Raw genomic sequence first — 21,067 nt, 5'->3', positions numbered from 1 at the left:
CCCCTCTCTCCGCCCGCCCACCTCTCTCCACCATTAGACGTCGCACTGTGTTTGAAAAGTTGGGGATTTCCAGTGGATCAATCGCGGTCTTATTTAATACGGTTTGAGACGCTCTAAGCTGCTCCGTAACAGGCTTAAGGCTTGTTTTATCTGCACCCCCTTCTCCTGCATTCGGTAACAGATTTGCCCGCGCACACAGCTCTGGTGAGTTTATTGTGTTTTATCTCCTTTAAATGTTCAAACGCGTCCCGTTTAAGAAGATTAGTCGCGCGGGCAGAGAGAGAGAGAGAGAGGCATATGGGTCCCGAATAAGAGAGCTTCCTCCCTCTCTCTCTCTCTGCCCGCGCAACTGCATTCCCTCTCGTGCCGCACCGTACACCACTCGCCTCGGCCTTCCCTCCGCAGCCGATCCCCGCCTCCGGGACGTCCGCGCACAGCCGCCGCCCCGGACGCACGCCCCCGCCACCGCGGCGTCCGGGGGCCGGCGAGTCGAGAGCGCCCCCGCCGGGGCGAGTTGTCGTGGGGCGGTCGCATCGGTGACCTTTCCACTTGGAGGCCCGTCCAGCGCCCTCATCCGCGCGCGTCCCTCGGGGGCGGCTGTCACGTTCGACCCCGCGCCCTGCCCTCCACTCACTGCCCTCAGCGGCTCAACCGGCGTTCGACCCGGCGGCCTCCGCTCCGCTCCACGCCGCCTTCGACGCCCGTCCGCTCCCCGGCACCTTTCTCTCTCTCTCTCTCCCTTCCGGGGTGGGGGTAGGGGGGGTAGTGTTCTCTCAGAGTGGGGGGGAGGGGCGTCCCTCCCCTCGTCCACGCCCCTCCCCTCTCGCGGCCGGAGCCCCCGTGGAACACTCGTCGGGAACAAAAGAAAATCGCTCGTCCGGCACCCACGCACGCTCGTCTGCACCCGGGAGCGGGAAAGATGAAATAGAGGGTGCGGGGAGGTGTTGGTGCGAAGGCGTTTGGCGCGGCCGTTTCAAATCGTCCCTCACGTGAGCGATCGGTGATTTCATCCGGGGAGAGGGAGGGAGGAGGAGTGGTGTTGCCACGGAGGAACGTGTTAGGGGGGCGGCGCTTGGCCCTCGATCGGGCGCCACCGGCGGAGGATGGCGCCGGAGTGTCGGTGCGTCCGGTGAAGTATTATTCCGGGACTAGTGGAGCACCACCCCCTCACGTGTACCGGAGGACCGTCGGGCCCGAGAGAGAGAGAGAAGTGGGCGGATGCACTGTGAGGCCATGAGGCTATCTGTCCCTTTACGAAGGAGCCATCTTCATTCCCCGAAGTAGAGATGAGCGTTGATTTGATGTGAGTAGACATTATTCATATCTGGATTTGCATTGTGTTCACCCTGTCCCGCCCCGGTGTGGTGCTCGGAGGGTGCAAGTGAAGGGGGAGGGGGCGAGTTGCCCCCTCCGACCCCGTCAACCCTCCCGTGGCCGGCACGCCGAAGAGTCGCCCGCGGTGACGCCCGGCCCATCGCCGGCTTTGCCTCGGGAAACGGGAACCAAGCGCCGTTTATTGGTGTACGTGTGGTGGCATTCGTTGCCATGTTTGCAAGACATGGGTTTCCTCTTTGCGTGCACGATGGGCAGCGAGAAAAGTCCATTCCATACGTCGATTCCACCCCCCCTCGGTTTGAGACCACCCGCGCGGAGAGTCTTCGTTGCGTATGCTATCGCCGCAAGTGCGGGTGACATTGGGCGGCGACCCACTGGCCTTCTCTCAAATATTCTCCTCATTTTAAATCGGGTAGCTATTGATACATTCTTATCCTTCGTTATCTCAATATTTTCCTTGATCAAAATTTACGATATGTAAAACGTCATAGGTCTTAACGCTCTTTTCTTTCTGCATTCATTATTTTAAAAGAACTTGCATGTGCACCCATTTCTATTGCGATACATATCAGCTCAGTTTGAACGATAACCCTTGTTTTAAAAATTAATACCCTAATCCGAGGTTATTCTTTCCTTCTAATGCGTTGTCAGAGTTTTTTTTCAATGTAGCCTGCTTGAGAGTTAATGTTGCATCTTTCCACTTAGTTTTGCTTGAAAAATGTAAACTATAACGCTTCCTCGAGATGTAAGATCTTCATGTACTAACTATTGATTTAATATGTTCTTAATGATAATATTTAGTTTATCATTACCCATATGACTCCGATAAAAATCCCATCGGATTGAACGCCTATTGAAATTGGTGGGGAAAGATGTTCGAGTGAGAATTTAAAATGCGTCCTCGAGTTCATTTGCATCTCTTGGTAAGCGCTTTCTCTCTGGATTTTTCCCCTCGCTAATCCCTATGTAAACAAAATTCTACCGTTGTAGTTCCACACCAAAACCGTGAAACTCACGCCATGTAGGAGGGAAGGCCGTCGCAATTCGCGTTTCCCCGGGAGCGGAGCTTGGCTTCCGCGTCGTACGCCATCCATCCCTACTCTCGCTGTGCGCTGAAATCGATCCGATTCGATCAATCGCTCCAGGCCTTCCTCCATGTCCAACTCTCGCTCGCCCTTATCTGGTTTTGGAAGACCGCGGAGGCAGCGGCAGGTTCGCTCTCCATCCGATATACGCCGAAGCAGTCTCGTCCACGCGAACATAATTGCGCCAGCGGACGCATTAATCCCTACCAAGTCAATCACAGGAGATTATGTTTTCACACAATTGTTTGGAATAATGCACGTTCGTTCAATTCAACCGAATGCCCAAATTACGTATCTACGAACTTATATGGGGTCCCATCGCGTAGCTTTGAGCATTTTGCATTCGCAACTCTGAGGACGCATTTTGAGTTCATTTAACCCCTGAAACGAACGCACGCACACACACACACACATTGCCATCTGATGTTTATATCTGAGCTAATTTGGGCTGTAAGTAGGAATTTTCAAATGTGGTACATTCTTTCATATTATTAATGTAGATTTGTGAAACATTCCTCTGTTCAGCCAGAGTTAAATGGTAAAATTCTTTTTAGGAAAGTCTTGGAAGCCTTCTTTTTTCATACTAAAACATAAAATACAGCTGTGATCCAAGGACCATTAGCATATTGAGAGTGTTAAACATAGAATGGACAAAGTGTGCCGGGTGACACGGCAGCAAGACGGATCTTTTCCCTTCCAGATATACCGGAAATCCTTAAGGCTTCATTTGTAGTGACCGTCACCTTTAGACATGCTTACAGATATTCGTCCCTAAACATGACAAGATATTCACTTGTGCTGAAATTGTGTTTATTTGCAAGATTTATTCGACGCGTGGATGTTAGCACTTTATAGGCTTGAAGGGTTGTTCTTTGCGTGCTTCGTGCGTTCTGCATACGAGTAGAGTTTGGAGTTCTTCATCTCGTACATTGCCACTCGTCCGTGCCCTTACAGCGCAGAGAGAAGCATCCTCAGTTCATATCACCAAAGCAAATAATGACGCATAAAACAAACTCCAACGAAGAGCAGCATCAATAAAAAATCGGGAGCTTGAGGAGATGGTGTGGAAGAGGGCATTAATTTTTCTCAGAGGATGAGATGGCATGGCGTCGTTTAGCGTGTCGGTTATGGCGTTAGCAGGGCACGAAAGGGTCAAGGTCGACGTGAAATGAATTCAGGGGGAGAGGGGCGGAGGGCAAGCGAGCCAGTGACGGACGCCACTCGTCTTGGCTCGGGCATGTGGCCTGATGAGGGCGCACCGGAAGGGGTGCCGAGGAGAGCGCTCCGGCATTGAGAGGGGAGGGAGATGTAGGAAGGCCGTCGATGGAGTCGATTGAATGTTGCGAATAGATTTCAAATCAGCATCATGATTGGGTGATTTTGGACGAATGGGCAGAGTGAAAAGCAATTATCACTCTTCTGCCGAAGAAACGAGCCCGAGTGGAAAGAGCCGAGGGGGAGCCACACGCAGGTCTCTTTGGGTTTCGAGTGTCTGTCGGTAAGTTGGCTCCTTGCATGCATTACCTCAGGAAACAGTCGGTGTGTATGTTGGAATAAATGAAAGTTGCATTTATCAAATAGTTCAAGATGCGAATCGAAGATTATTTCACCAGAATTGTGATTCCGGCACAACTTGTTTCCTCGAAGGCATTGGGATATCACAGGAGAGCCAATAGGAACCCAGCTGCCCCTTGTGAATGAAAATAAAAACGGAGGATCTAGAAACTAGTTCCTCGTCTCGTGAAATTCGACTGTGAAATGATTCTACCACTCTCTGCACCGGTTACCTTGGATGTAGAACATTGGATGGCTTGGCACTGTCGTGCCGCCGATATTATCCATTAGGGCATTAGAAATGACATTTTAATTCACTTCGAGGGTTTGTGACGAGTGTTCCCATGGCGGCGCATGGCACACCATTTAGGGAGCATTAGCTCGGGTGGGTCCGCAAACCAATGGTCCCCCTCCAAGTTCCTCTTCCACACCCTCATCGCTACCTATAAACATCCTCACTGTGGCAAACCGCGTTAATTTCCTCGCTAGTTGCAGCCTTGTCCCCGTAAGGATACGCACCGTGAGCCTGTGGTTTGGAGACGAGTGGAAGACATGAATCGGAGTTTGCTTGCTTTCTGCAGGGATATGGGGCGTCCTTTGTCCACCTTCATCCTACGATCCAATCCTGTAGGAACCCCCCCTGAACCGTTCTGGTGTGCACTTTACGTCTGAGGCCGCCAGGAATGTAGCGGGTAGGATATTCGAGCAATCCAGGGCTCTTTCAGATTAAAGTGTCAGTCAGCGTGTGGGACAATTAGTGGCTCTCTACAGTCTTCTTTGCCAAATTATTTAGCTTTAAATGAATTGAGGTTCAACGCTAGCAATAGTTCATTTAACTCCAATCAAAAAAGGATCGGACGGAATATTTTAAAAGGGATTAGGTAATAAAAAGATAACTGCCCTCGTTAAAAATAAAAACAACTTTACTTTAAAGTAATCGGTATTCCTATTGGTAGATAATTGTCAGACTTTAAAAAACAAAGTCGCAAAATATCATTACCTTACTCAAAGCACAGGCGCAGATATGAGTATTGGTACAGAAAGCTTGATATGCATTGATATCGGCGACATTTTCCCAAAATCCTTAACCGTTTTCAGAAACGACTAGCAAATAGAATCGCGGGCGGTGTCTTAATTGCAGTGTATTGCATTCCTCTTGTGGGTACAGGGCCGAAGTGATTCCGGGGAATTCCGGGTTTGGGAAGCATATGGTGCTCAATTAAAAGTCCTCAATCCAAAAGACTTTTAAAGTATGCACGGCCACCGGACGACAAGGACAATTTAATGCCATAATTAGATCCGCAAATCAAATGTTTCTTATCCCAAAAAATAACGATCTTGGCATTATGACGCGTGGTGATTTCAATACCCTAACAACACATTGGGGTGCAGATATTTCTGAAACGGGGTAAAGACAAAGATGCTTAAAAGTCGCCATTAAAATCCTTTACGCTGACCTCCCTGCATCAACTTCTCACTCCACCAATTGTAAAGATAATATTTTGTATTTGTTAGCAACGAACACGCCCAGAAATGACTTAAATAGAGAAATTATTGAAAGAGTTAGTGACCACAGCGGTAAATGCTACGATTTGCCGATATAAGGCCCGAAATAAGAAGCCAAAAAGAAAAAAAAATCATTTTAAAAAGAGGCGACTATATTGGCTTAGAGAACGCATTCGGAGTTGATTTGAAGAAGGAAGAAGATAAACACCGAAAAATGGAGGGCACGTGAAATCCCTTCCTTGAGACCACGCGCTCAGCAGTCAACAGGTTCATTCCCAGTAAATGTATAAAAGATAACTCGGAACCCAGGTGGCACAACGCGGATGTTTGATTGCGACGTCAAAGGCCAGGTCACGCTAAGATGAACAATGTTAAGAATGGTGTATCTAGCGATTAAGAAATGATATCTCTTGTAATTGCAATATATCTAGGACGAATACCAAGAATAAATTTCGGAAAACGTTAAATTCAAAAGGAAAAGATTAGCGGAAAATTTGTAAGAGAATCCGAAAGCATTTTGGTCGTACTTTAGAGACGTTCAGGCAAATAAATCAAAAGTGGATTCACTAAAAATGAGAAAGGCGAAAGAGTAACCAGAAGTTTGAAAGAGGATAATTTATTAAAATCGCTCTTTTAAAATACCTTCGCCAATGTCTCAGCGACTGTCTCCGATAGCTTACCAAATCGTTCCCGCCAACCGTTGCCCAAAATTGAAATTTCATATCCTGCATTAGAACGTTTGCGGAAAAATATTAACCGTTGTAAATCCTCCGGGCCCGATCAAATACCCACTCGTATATATCAGGATCTAGCTACAGAAATTGCACCGTATCTAGGAATAATATTTAAGAAGTCACTAGTAGATCACTGGGGTCGGAGGGATTGGGAAACGGATAATGTGACACTATATTTAAAAACGGAAACAAGGAGGAAACCGAGCAATTACAGACCTACTATATTTCCCTCACATCCATTTGGTGCAAGGTCATGGAACGTGTAGTTGCTAGATTGATCGCGAGACACCTCGGTAATCAGAAGTTAACCTATTGATGAAATACCAATACGGTTTCCGAAAAGGTAGAGCCAGCGCTTTTTGTTCATGATATTCTTTTTTCGGGAGAGAGCAGTGTTTCAGTGGACGCGATTTTTCTAGATTTAAAAAATAATTCGCCAAATTACCTCACAGTAAACTACTCAGAAAGCTAGAAGTATATGGCATAGATATCTAGAGTTGGATTAAAGGCTTTTGAATAGTCGGAAACAAAGATTGCCGAACACGTGAAGCGTAGTGGAGTTAGATTCGTGAAACATTACATTCATAAACTTAGTAGCGTATCCAAAATATTGGAGCAGCTAGGCTGGGAATCATTCGCCGAAATCGCAGATTGAATCTCTTGAATTAATCGGAAGGACGTCTCTTTGTCAGTGATGTTGAAAATGTATTATTTCCAGCAAGGTAGGAGAGATCATGTTGATGAAACGAGAGAGATTGAGTGTAGAACAGGTAGATTTAAGATGTCATTTTTCCTGCAAACAATAAGGGATCAGGATGACACTTTCTGAACGCGGTAGGGGTAAAAAAAAAAGATTCGGGTCAAAATGAATCTGGAGTGTATTCACCCCATGCCACACATCCTTGTGGCCGCTTGCAGGGTACTAAAAATACAAAAAGAGTAGTCTTTGATGGTGTTAGGTAAAATGCAGTAGCATTCCATGCGGGTGCTCCCCAGGGAAGTTTTATCGGACCTCTTTTATTCCTTCTCACGTTAACGACATTAGCTCCGTTGTCACTAGTACGACACGTTTGTTTGCCGACGATGTAGCGGTTTGCCAAGGTATTTGCAACCCTTAGGACACAGCAGTATTGCGAGATAGCCTTAATACTAGACAAGATTCCTGTGGCACTTTGCAATTAGAATTAAACTTAAAAAAGTACACAGTGATGAATTTTTGGAAAAAGAACAATTCCGACCCGAAACACCTACGGCATTCGGAACACCAAAATGACATGTGTAGACTCAAATAAATACCTAGGCTTTACTTTCACCCATGACCTCTTCTGAGTGAAGAAAATATGAGGACTAAGGAGCGAAGGTTGAATTACAGATTAATTGTCTTGCAAACTCGAAGGACGTCTCTTTGGCGCGGATCGAGAGGGTTCGATGGCTAACGTACTGGCTTTCCATCTAAAGGGCCCGAGTTAAAATCCCGGCGAATTGAATATTTTTCAGTGGTACCTCGATCCCTACTTGAGGTGCTTTGTGGAGGGCACTTTGAGTGAGCACGCCGCCAGTCGGATAAGACGTTAAGCTGCGGACCCCTTGGCGCCTTTCCCTATTGAGAGCAGGCTACTGCCGACGCCGGGTCTCTCTCCACCCTTCATCCTTTGCCATTCATCCCTAATTTCCTCTCTTCCCTTCCATTCCCATCTACCCCCAATGGCGCAAATGGCCTTACCTGTCGCTCCCCTTCAATAAATACAACCACTTTCTCCTTGGCAGTAATGTTGAAAATATAAATATATCTTCGAAATGGAACGCTTTTCGGCGACGCACAAATATATAAAAACACAGATGCAGATTTTTAGAATATAGAGACACAAAGAAAGGACACTCACAATTTGTTATTTGACGTTTCGACATCTCGTCTGTCGTCTTCAGAGTTTTCCTTTCTTTGTGTCTCTACATTCTAAAAATCTACATCTGTGTTTCTATACACACACACACACACACAAATATATATATATATATATATATATATTTCTTTTTTTCTTTTTTTTAAGGTAATCAACCGGTTAAGGTAGGTTTTTGGAAGGACACAGCTACAAAACAAACATTTTATTACTCCTAACAAAACACAAAAGCCATCATCCTACTCTATATCAGGTCCCTCTTCATCTCTGAGTACTTCCTACCTCACTTCATCCCGTCCAACATCCCTATCCTGTTCCTTCCCTTTCCTCTTTTGCCCAACATTCTACCCTCTATCACAGTATTCAACATCCCGCTGCCGGTCAATACCCCATTCATCCACGTTTAACACCTCAATAGGATTTCTCCCAACAAACCTCTCCCTTCGCCCACCATACCAAGTACTTCCTCATTTGTTTTCTTCTCGGTCCATTTCACCTTCTCCATTCTTCTCCACACCCACATTTCAAAAGCCTCCAGTCTACGTCAATCCTCAAGCTTCAATGACCACGTTTCCGCGCCATACATAGTTACGCTCCATATCAAAGTTTTTACGAGTCCTTTCTTAACATCCTTACTCAACGTCCCCGTCATTAACTCCCTCCTCCTTGTGAAAGCCTCTTTGTCTACCGCAATTCTTCTCCTTACGTCCCTACTACTTTGACTCTTCTACCTGCTCTAGTTTTTGCCCTCCTATTTTAATGTTTAGCTTAGCCTTTTCCTTTAAGAAAATCGCATTACCTTTGTTTTATTAATATTGATTCTCATCCCATGCCTGTCGCTTTGAATTTCCAATTCACTCAGCAATGCTTGCAACACCTTGGCTGACTGACAAACTAAAGCTTGGCCATCAGCGAACCTAACTAAATTTACGAATTCCCCGCCCACTTTCATTCCTTCCTCCAGTTCTTCCCATGCCTCTTTAATCATTTCCTCTGCATACATGTTGAACAGCAACGGTGATAATGGGCATCCCTGCCTAACACCTCTTCCTAACACTGGCCATCCGGACTCCCCGTTTCCCACCCGCACCTGAGCAGTCTGTGACATGTACAGGTTGCGGATTAGCATCCTTTCCCTCCAATCTATTCCTATTTTCTGCAATATACTCATTAGTACTTCCCAATTCACTCTATCAAACGCTTTTTCGAAATCTACGAAACAGGAAAATACCTCCTGCTTGTGTTCCATACTCCTCTCGATTAATAATCTCATTACTGCAATGGCATCACGCGTACCTCTCCCCTTTCTAAACCCAAACTGATCATCCCCTTAGTAATCATTTGCCCTACTCTCTATCCTTTTGTTTATGATCCTGAGAACAACTTTAGCTTTGTGGGATATCATACTTAACGTCCTGTAGTCCTCACAAGATGTAGCCTTTACCTTTTTCGGAATAGGAACTAAAACTGATCTCACAAAGTCTTCTGGCCAGATACCTTCCTCATAAATACTACAGATCAGCCAATATAGCCTCTTCCTCCCACATCTGCGTCTTCCATTATGCTTCTTTTGCTTTATTTGTTACCCGCCTCAATTTATTGTTTAATTCTTTGTTCTTAATTTTGCCTAATTCTGTATTTATATTATTCCATTTTCGCCGCTCATCCATCTTTGTAATCATCTCATCCGTGATCCATGGTTTCCTAGTCCTTTTAGCGTTAACGGTTCCAATAGTGTCTTTTGCGGCTTTAGACAACCCTTTCTTGATCATTTCCCATATTCTTCGATAGTACTAAGCTCTTTACCATTATCCATGATTTCCTCTACCGCCTGTTTGTATTTCTTCTTTTTCAAACCATTTAATGCTTCTCCATTCCATTTTCTAACTCGCCGCCCCTGCCTTATCTTTTTGAAACGTACGCTACATTTTATAACAACTAAATTGTGGTCAGAGTCCACATCCGCTCCCGGGAAGCTGTGCGAATTTATCACATTGTTCCTAAACCTGTGTCTAACCATGATATAATCTAGCTGATACCTTCCTGAGTCACCTGGCATTTTCCATGTATACCTGCGTCTTTTGTGGTGTCTAAACCAAGTGTTGGTGATGACTAACCCCTGTCTCCTGCAGAACTCAACTGCTTTCTCCCCGCGGTCATTCCTCGTGCCTAAACCGTAGTCCCCCACCTCATCACCATCTCTTCCTTCGCCTACCGTCGCATTCCAATCCCCCATCACTATCAAATGTTTCCCTGCAGGAACACACGCGATCATATCCTCTAACTGATCGTATATGCTATCGACCTCTTCTTCCTTATGGTTGCTCGGTGGCATGTATACCTGAATAATAACTAAATTCGTCGGTTCTGCTTTTATCTCCACTAGTAGTATTCTATCCGTTACATGCTCTATGTTGACTACGCTTCTTCCTACCTCTTCATTTAATACTATGGCAATCCCTCGTTGGCTCTCGTCCCCACCGCTGTATATTATTCTATACTTATCACTCCAGTAATCCCCGCTATCTTTCCATCTCACCTCGCATAGACCTAAAATATCTACATCTACATCTACATAATACCCCGCAAGCCGCCGCAAGGGCGTGTGGCGGGGGGTGTTAGGTCACCAACCGTAAAAAAGAAAAATACCACATGCAAAAAAACAACACGGAAAATTACACCCACAGCAGCGCACACACTCATGCAAAAATCCCTTCATCCAATACTCATGCAAACACATATACCGCAAAACAACTAAAAAACTGCACCCCATGATGCAGCACGAAAGCCATCCTACAACACGGAAGCCAGGACACAACAAGCAAGAAATTGAAACATCACTACCACATGAAAATGCACCACGAAACACTCTTCCCCCAAAGAGTCTCTAAATGGCAGGGAATGCGTCCCAACGTTGCAGGTAGCAGGAATTTGCCCCCGCGGAGAGGGACGAGGGATTGAAAGGGAAACTTAAAAACAGATGAACAGAACATGAATGAGGTCATTCGGAAAGAATGGGTTATTATAGCAAAACACATAAGGTTAGTGGAAGAGCATGCATTTAAGTAGAACTAATTATTTTTTAGACGCTGAGGGTGGCAAGTGGAATTTTTGCTATCTATAACCCTGCAGTTGCTATCCCGTATTGTCCGTGGGAAGAAGGAGTCCTTGAGTCGGCTAGTTCTGGCATCTATTTCCCGAATTTTATATGCATGATCCAAGCGACCAATGTATGTAGGAGTACGAATAATTTGCGAGACCTCGGTGCTGAAACATGCGGATCTAAATTTATTTAATAATTTCAATCTTGCATTGAATCGTCTCTCAGCCAATGATTCCCACCCCAAATCCATGAGCATTTCGGTGACGCTTTGCGTTTTATCGTAGGAATTTTTTACAAAACGGGCTGCCCGGCGTTGAACCTTCTCAATTTCCCGAATGAGGCCTTTTTCACTCGGATCCCACACGCTGCATGCGTATTCTAAATGAGGCCTTACAAGAGCGTGGTAACAACGTTCCTTGACCTTCGAGTCACTTTTGCCGACAATGCGTCTAATGAATCCCAATTTTTTATATGCTTGACCGCAGACTTTACGTATGTGAGTCCCCCAAGTTAAGTCTTTTGTGAATGTGACACCTAGGTATTTTACCGTATCAACTACTGCCAGGTCACCTCCAGCTAATTTGTAAGCAAATCCCGTTGATCTTTTAAAGAAATTTACCACTGAACATTTATTATAATTTAGAGTCAATCCCCAGTTAGAACACCATTTAGTAATGCAACCTAAATCCTGCTCTAGAATAAAACGATCCTCATCCCCAGATATCTCCCGATAGATCACCGTGTCATCCGCGAACATCCTAATTTTACTTTTCACTTCGCGGTTCAAATCGTTAACAAAAATCAAGAAAAGCAACGGCCCGATCACACTTCCCTGAGGTACCCCCGACGTGACTCGAACGCTGTCGGAACTAGCGCCATCAAGGACTACCCTCTGTTCCCGCTCTGAAAGAAAATCTTTAACCCAACTTATGGCGCCCTTGTTTATACCCGCGACCTTTAATTTATGAATGAGTTTACCATGTGGGACCTTATCAAATGCCTTTTGAAAATCTAAGAAGATGGCATCCACTTGCCTACCTCTCTCACCCGATAAAAGTAAATCATGTGTAAATAATCCTAATTGGGTTTCGCAGGAGCGGGTTTTCCTGAATCCGTGTTGATTGTCACTTAAAAAGTTAATATTGTCAAGGTGTCTCATTATTGAACTGACAATTATGTGCTCTAAGATTTTGCAACAGATAGAAGTGAGAGATATAGGTCTGTAATTACTGGGATCCTCCCTGTCACCACCTTTAAAAATAGGCGTTATTTGCGCGGTTTTCCAAATCTTAGGTACTTTGCACTCCTTGAGGGATTTTTTAAATATAAACTCAAGGTACGGGGCAATGTTTGGAGCTAAATGTTTTATCACCCTAGCTGGTATATTTTCGGGACCCGGGGATTTGTTGGGTTTAATCTCGTTAAGCAATTTTAGAATTCCTTGTTGGTCCACTGTTATTTTTTCCATGGGTGGAGTATGTATTGTTTCTTGGAGATGTGCGGTGGCAACATCATTCGAGAAAACGCTTTGGAAGAATGAATTTAGGATGTTAGCTTTACCCTCACTGTCTGTATGAATTATATTGCTACAATCCCTTAAGCAAGCCACGGTTTGTTTACTCCCATTTACTTCCCTAACATATGACCAGAAAGCTTTGGGGTCAGTGTCCAAGTGCTCGCAAAGTACTTTGCGTTTAAAGTCCAGTAAAGCGCTACGTAATTGTATCTATATTTCCCCTTTCCATCTCTCGCTTAACATTCTCCAATTTCCCTGTCCTCATCATAGTCCTAACATTCCACGTTCCTATTCTTATTAATTTGGTCTTTTTCTCCTGCGTCTTCTGTCCTGCTGCTGCTGGTTTTCCCTTGCAAGGGTTTCGTGGGATGACGACCGCGGAAGCCTTGCCTCCCCCGCTGCCGGGCACGACACACGGCCGATTGGGCCGAGCCCCGTGGTTGCCAGGACTCTAAATCTCTGTATTGTCCATCATTTAAATCTTGGGAATGATAATTGAGGTGGTTTCCCGTTGCCTTCCTCAATAGTGTTTTTAACGTGACACCATCACTTACTGGCCACCCCACTGGGGTCAGACGCCATTGCAGCCGCCTCACTGAGGAACAGACGCTGCGTGGACTACCTTTCGTCTGGCTCCTAACCTTCGACCTATCTGGCATGGGTGTCCCTACCAGGAGTAATAATTATTACTCCCGCCAGCACAGCTCTAGGGGTTATCGGAACGCACAAACCCTTCCACCACTTCAAGGTTGTAGTCCGGGGAGGGATATATATATATATGTATATATGTATACATATATATATATGTGAAATTATAAAAATATACAATATATATTGGTGTGTGTGTATATATATATATATATATATATATATATATATATATATATATGTATATATATAAATGAAAATAACTTGATAATGGCAGCAGTTGGGACGTCGCCCTGGTCTCTGCTTTCCTTACTGCGCTATCTTTGAATCGTTGCCATTAGGAGCAGAATGATATCGACAAGTCTAAAATACGGAGGCGGTGTCATCCGTGGGCAAAGAGGCACTCTCCACAGGTGTCTCGCCCTCTTTTCTACATCACTCACCTATCCATGGTCAACCCTTGAGGACATTAGGCTGGCAAGTGGTTCCGTGATATGTACTCGGGTTTTTCTAATGTATTTATTTGCCCGCATGAATACGCGGTTGAATTCGGTTAGTCGGCGTCACGCTCAATTCTCTCCTGGACCTCTCATCGACATCTCCATCCTGCAATCATCTGTTGAAGCACCGATACAGATGAGTAAAGAATAAATGGCAGTACCGTTGATCCGGGTCCTCCGCGACTTCCGTCCAATCAGTGTGAATCTCTTGAAGTATTCCATTGCAATATTTCACTTCATTGTAATCCAGAGAGACTTGAGCATTGTCGCGGCACCCATTGCCAGCATCCATGTCTATAGCCGACATCCCTTCTTATTTTGGGTCAGAGCACCAGTTGGTCGCTCTATTCGGAGTGGAACAACGCCCTGGGGTCACGCTGTCTCCTCCAAAAGTCGAATTGGTCTTTCCCTCGCCGTTATCACCACCAGTCGTCAGACGAGGGCGACAGCCTGGAAATTGCGTTTGATCGCCATTTTGTTGGCCCGAGTAAAACTCCAAAAGCAGCTTGCAAATTCGTCCGGCGCACTTTGACCAGTGCTCGGAGTCGCACCTTCCTGGGCATCTGAGTCCGTATCCCGTGCGCTGCGGTGCGATGCCCTCGCCTCCACGTAGAGGTGCTTCTCTACGCAGCCGATGAAACTTCCTTGCGTTCCACGATATTGGATAGAAGGAAGGGATGCATGGAAAGGGGAGAATAGAATGAATGAACGCTTAGGCGTGGAGCGAGTGAAGGGTGGGAGGATATGTTGCCCAATGCAAGGTTCATTGGAATGCGTTGGTGCCGCGTTGGGCGGTGAGCACACGAGCGGCAGCTATCCCTCCACTATACTGAACTGTGCTCTATGGACAAACATCCATTTCCTTTAATTTCATCCCATTACTATGTTGACAGTGAAGCAAACGGATGAGAATACCCTGGAGAGTAACCTTCCTTAACCCTTGCTCCTTCAGGATCGGCTACAGATCCAGTCATTCCCACTACGCCCACCACGCAGCTCTGCTATCGCTAAATCTCGTACGTGTGGACGTCATGGAATAATGCCCTTCCTCATTGCATCCAATTCATTTTCCTCTGCCCGCCTTCGAGTGTCGCGTGGTTGGATCGCGCTCCGCTAGAGGGCATCGGAGCTCCCCGTCCCCTCCCTCCTTCCCCTGCCTTATTCCCAATTCTTCGCTTGGCTCGAGGCGCGCTTCGGAAGACACCGGTCGATCCGCTCGAAGGAATCGTAGCTAGGCTACTCGGAATCACTCGCGGAGGCAAGGTTCAATTACAGAATAACTCTTTTGCATATGAATTGGAAGGGAGTCTCTTTAGCAATGATGTTGAGAAAATTAGAGAGATTAATTTTGGGAGAGAGAGATTTAAGATGCAATTGTTTCCACGAACGATAAGGGATCAGAATAACATTGTCCGACCGCGGTGGAAGGAAAAGTGTTCGATCAAAATTAATCTGGTGTGTATTCACCCCCTGCCACACAGGGGTGGCTTTCAGGGCACTAAAATATCTATCTAAAATATAACCAATCTGAATCCTTCTGAACTGACTAAGCTACCTCATTTTGATCTGGTTCCGATCCCTTCGTTTGTTTATGGGAAATACGACATTATAAATCTATATATTTTGCTCATAATCGCATTTGTTCGGGCACCTAGTGTCACGCCCTCTTTGATGTTCTCTAGCGTTCCAAAATGGTTGCATTTCAAGCTCCTTTTCTTTCTTAACCTGCACAAATAGAAGTCAGGCGGGCTACATGAGGGCTCCAGGAGGCTGCAGCCTCCAGTTACCAGAGAACTCCTTCCCGACCTGTTGCACTCTTTTCGTCAGCCTGCTTCTCATAGTGATGCTAACTGATTTAATTCATTAACTGTGCCCATTTTAAATTCCATTCATAGAATTTTAAATCATATTCAGGCATGGATCAGTGTGTTCATTAGTTTAACTCTTCCGATAAATAGTGTGGTAGGGTTTTCTATACCTATTTTTAATCATTATATGCCAATATTTTCTGTGGCTTAATAAAACACGCCCAAATGTTCATTATCGAAAAGAAACTGCTAAATAAGCAGTCAGGATTAGCTCTTGATTGCCTCATATGTGTTTGCTTCCTAAGTACTTAGGTCTATTAGTGAGAAACTATTTGAGAACTATCATAAATGATATCTTAGATCGCTTGAAAACTCTATTTCGGGTTATATCAAAATATTCTGGAAATAGACCAGTTCTTTTTCGGATCGCATGTATGTGCGACACCTGATTCCACGTTCTTCGATGATACGTGTACCTACTTCATAAATATTAAATATATCGCAAATCCTTTTGTGACTCCGAGGTCTATCCAATCTAATCAACTGCCGTCAACCCCAGGACTTACTTAATCCCTTGCTTCGCCTCAGGCGGCCTTCCACCGCCATTTTAAAAGATTCTCCCTTTATACTTCATTCGCTCCCCAGTTTAATGTCTCCCTCATAACGGCCATGTTTTCCCTCCGTTGGAAATCGTGCCACGCCCATTTGCGACACAATAAAATCGCATTCTTTGCTAATACGGACCAATTGCAAACATTCGATTATTCTTATAACATTGGAAACTTGTTCCTGAATGAACTTTTTTCCTGATTTTCTGCTTTTTCCGATTTTATTTCTCTCAGACATCACCAACATTTTGACCATCATTTGAAGGACTCATATTTGGTTACAATGTACACCATACCTACAAGGTGTGCACATACAATGATCAACCCTTTGATAAATTTGATCAAGAATTATTTTCATGTTGAAAGCAGTTATTCTAAGTATAAACGGTCGTTCGTCATCCTAGACGATTAGCAATGTATGGGACTATCCTCTGAAGTCGCCCCGAGTTACATATTTCCATTCTATTCATCAATTCGCATCGAAGTCCTTCGCTTTTTACTGTCAATGATGTCTATGAAATGCTTTTTGATGTTCAGTCCATACCTTTTTCCTTCGATTGAAAATTTTTTCAGCTAATAGCAGTGTTGGTGATAAGGTTACTTTACCGCATGACTTAGATATTTCGTGTGGCGATGAACACTTGACGCACCTTAGTACAAAGGCGTGGTCTTCTTCCCTTCTAAACCAAGCTCAATCATAGTCATAATTTCAACCGTAGCTTGCAGCAGAGTTAATCCGAGGTAAAACACTGATTTCTGTTTCCATTTTCAACTTTCATAGAGTGCACGCATGGATTTAGTAACTGAGGATGCACTCAATGCATTGACTTTGTACTCAGGAACTGTAGCTCTTCAACCGATTCTCACTTGTCCACATTTCTCTACACTACCCTTGTATATTCTTAATTATTATCTTTTGGTGCCCAGTGAGCCACCCCCTAGGGGGAGTGTGGCACGGGGTGAATGCGTTTATGGCCCGAATATATTTCTCCCCTGTCGCTGTCGGACAAAGTTATCCTGATCCCTTATCGTTCGTTGAAGAAATTACATCTTGAATGTACCCTTTCAAAAATAAATCTCGCTAATTTGATTGACATGATCTCTCCTATCGTAGTACTATTGGGGTAATAAAACATTTTCCACATTACTACTAAAGAGACGTCATTCCGATTCAATTGCAAGAGCTTCAATATTGTAATTTAACCTTCGCTCCATTGAGTGATTCCCAGCCCAGCAGCTCTAATATTTTGAATACTCTACCCAGTTTATCTTAACAGCATTTACGGAGCACGCAAATGGAGTTAGCTGAAATGTAGTCAGAGTTACTTCGGGTGTTCCCCAGGGAAGTGTCGTCGGATCTCTTTTATTCCTGCTTTACGTTAGAGACATTGACTCCGCAGTCACTGGTAAAATACGTGCAATTGTTGATTAAGCAGTTGTTTACAGATATATCCGTGATCCTCAGGATACAGCAGCTTTATCAGATGACCCATATGCTATACAACGCTGGTGGGACACATTTACAATTTAAGTCAAAAAAGTGCGTAGCTTTTTAAGATCTAGAAAAACCGTGTCTTCTGGAACATTTCTCTCTCTTGATCTATAGGTATGAAGAAAAAAAAGCGCAAGCTGTGTCTATGGATGAGAGTACGATAGGTCTGTAATTACTCGGTTCCTCCTGGTCCGTCTCCGTTTTGAAATTTTGGTCTACGTTATCCGTTTTCCATTAACTGGAAACCTAACGTCCGAATCTTATGATATCGCAAAAGACGGTCATTTTCAGTCCTCAACACCAAGTTTCGGAGCCATACGTTCCGCCGTTGGGTTTAAAAAGTTACTCCAATGTTTTCTCAGTGCATCACCTTATATGTCTGTATCATCAGCTCCTTTCACCTTTCAAATGCTTCTATATCAAGCTCAAATATTTTCTTAAGAACTTTGCTACTGAGTCGATCCTTGTCTACAATCGAACCAAAATAAGTTTTCTTCGGTAATATCGGCTACATTTCAACCGTATTGGGATTGAACAGGACTGCCCTCACACTTAACAGACCCTAACGTGCTAGTCAAAGCCATGCGTGCATCCGAAAGTAGTTTGTTACCCTGCGTAAACATGTCTGTTTTGTACTTTTTTAGTAAATTAACGTGCTTTTTTGCTATAGTAATTATATACAGCACTGTATAATTCCTTTTTTGACACGGTGACTGTGTATTACTATGTCCAACACGTTATTTGCCATCTGGCACCTGTCTCTGTTTTTTCAAAGAAGATCATTAGAAGTTGGTTATCTATGGCGAAGAATAGGTCATGTAGAATTTAAGTAATTTAACGTGTTTATTTAAAGTATATTGTTATCTCTTTAGCAAAATGATAGGCGTATGTTGGAGGCTTTTGAAACGTTGGTGTGCAGAAGAATGGAGAAGGTGAAATAGACCGAGAAGAAAACAAATGAGGAAGTACTTGGTATGGTGGGCGAAGAGAGGGGTTTGTTCGGAGAAATCCTGTGGAGGCAGGGAAAGTGGATGAAGGGCGTATTTGTCGGCAGGGGGATGTTGAAGAATTTTATAGATAGGAGAATGCTAGGCAAGCGAGGAAAGGGCGGGATTATAGGACAGGGATGTTGGACGGGATGAAGGGAGGAAGGAAGGAAGTAAGTAAATTAGTAAAATGAGTTGCTCGATGTAGAGTGGGCCGTCGGGTATTGTTTTGTTAGCACAGACAAGATATTTATTTGGCGTTTGTGTCCACGCGAAACCTACCTCACCCGATAGGATGACCTGGAGTAAAGAATGACTTATTTGAATTCTCTTTTTCTATATGTATTCAATAAAAGCTGCTATAAACGGTCCCTATGCAATTTTAGCGTGAAACATGATAAATTGAACATCAAATGTTTCAATGGCAGGTTTGAAGAAAGTTTCCCTTTACTCAAAGAAATATTTGGAATAGATCGTGAAGTGAAAGGGGTGGGTGGCGTCAAGGGGTTGATGTGACGCTCTCGATCTGCAGCCTTGTCCCGAAGATTGATCGTGGACCTCTGGTTTGGAGACGAGTGGAAGGCATCAATCAGAGGTTGCGTTCTTTCTGCAGGGATATCGGGGCGTCCTTTGTCCACCTTCACCCTACGATCCAATCCTGTAGGAACCCCCCCTGCACCGTTCTGGTGTGCACTTTACGTCTGAGGCCGCCAGGAGTGTAGCGGGTAGGATATTCGAGCACTCCAGGGCTCTTTTAGATTAAAGTGTGAGACAGCGTGTAGGTCAAATGTTGGGTCTCAACAGTCTTCTTTGCCAAATTATTTAACCCTTAATGAAGTTCAATGTAATATTTTCAGTGTAAAAATCATTCGCCTTGACTGGGATTCGAACCCAGATCCTCAATATCCGGTCGAGTGCTTTAGCCAGTTAAGCTATCCAGGCGTCCTCTCAAACTTGGAAATGTTGGGGCTTTTAAAGGAACAAGATGTTGTGACGAAATGCCGTGCACACAATGTCACAGGCATTCGTAGTCGTGCGCGACGCGCCACAGTCCACGAGATTAAAGACAAATTTTAAAAACTTAAGCTGTTTATACCTTGAAAGATTCCAAATAAACTGCGGGAGATGCCGCAACAGTAACTTTTAACGAAGTCTTCCGCTAATGTGCATTTCGATGCAACATTTTCAGAGTGTAAAAATCATTCGTCTTGACTGGGATTCGAACCAAGATCCCTCAATATCTGAAAATGTTGCATTGAAATGCACATTAGGGGATGACTCCGTTAAAAGTTACCGTTGCAGCATCTCCCGCAGTTTCATAGGAATTTATTAATTAAGTATTAAAATGAAATATTTTCCCTTAAATTTCATACAATGCAAGGTGGATGAAAATTGGAGGTGAGTGTACCTCCACTTCTAAGGAAATAGCTAAGGATTTAGGAACACTATGGCCAGTAAATGGTGTGAAATGGATAATAAAAGACTGGCACTTTACATAATGGATCATAGAGCTTGGAACAAAACGTGAAGCAATGTGTGTAGCATTACCATTGCGACACTTAAAGCTCTGGTTTTTGTTTTTACGTGGCACGTGCGGTCAAGATCCAGATCTCTGCCTTCACTGGACCAGAATGAGTATGACCATGAATAAAATTTTAATTTATACTAGTAATGTACAGGTCATTTATGAATATCATATCACTGTGGTATTTGATAAAGATTGTCGGTAATTTTATGGTGTATTACTTGTCATAATTCTTTGTACATCATATTAAATGAAGATTATCCTACAGTTTTAAATTATACGTAAATAGCAGTACATTTAAAGTTTTAAAAAAAGTGACGTTCAACGCTAGCAATAGTTCATTTAACTCCAATCAAAAAAGTATCGGACGGAATATTTTAGAAGGGATTAGGTAATAAAAAGATAACTGCCCTCGTTAAAAATAAAAACAACTTTACTTTAAAGTAATCGGTATTCCTATTGGTAGATAATTGTCAGACTTTAAAAAACAAAGTCGCAAAATATCATTACCTTACTCAAAGCACAGGCGCAGATATGAGTATTGGTACAGAAAGCTTGATATGCATTGATATCGGCGACATTTTCCCAAAATCCTTAACCGTTTTCAGAAACGACTAGCAAATAGAATCGCGGGCGGTGTCTTAATTGCAGTGTATTGCATTCCTCTTGCGGGTACAGGGCCGAAGTGATTCCGGGGAATTCCGGGTTTGGGAAACATATGGTGCTCAATTAAAAGTCCTCAATCCAAAAGACTTTTAAAGTATGCACG

At 44.0% G+C, this 21,067-nt stretch overlaps 1 long non-coding RNA gene across 1 annotated transcript in view; it reads left to right on the top strand.

Moving 5' to 3' along the window:
• The first annotated feature begins 352 nt into the window (after positions 1-352).
• Positions 353-21,067, top strand: part of LOC139695181 (uncharacterized) — an 83,100-nt gene continuing 62,385 nt past the window's right edge. Inside the window, exon 1 of the long non-coding RNA XR_011702277.1 lies at positions 353-1,303. This is a non-coding gene — a long non-coding RNA (uncharacterized lncRNA). The remainder of the gene's footprint in view (positions 1,304-21,067) is intronic.

Source organism: Hetaerina americana, unplaced genomic scaffold (genome assembly GCF_022747635.1).
Source record: "Hetaerina americana unplaced genomic scaffold, ioHetAmer1.1.p SCAF_6, whole genome shotgun sequence".
Lineage (NCBI taxonomy): Eukaryota > Metazoa > Arthropoda > Insecta > Odonata > Calopterygidae > Hetaerina > Hetaerina americana.
Note: the sequence above shows the minus strand (reverse complement) of the source record. Positions and strands in the feature narration are given on the sequence as shown.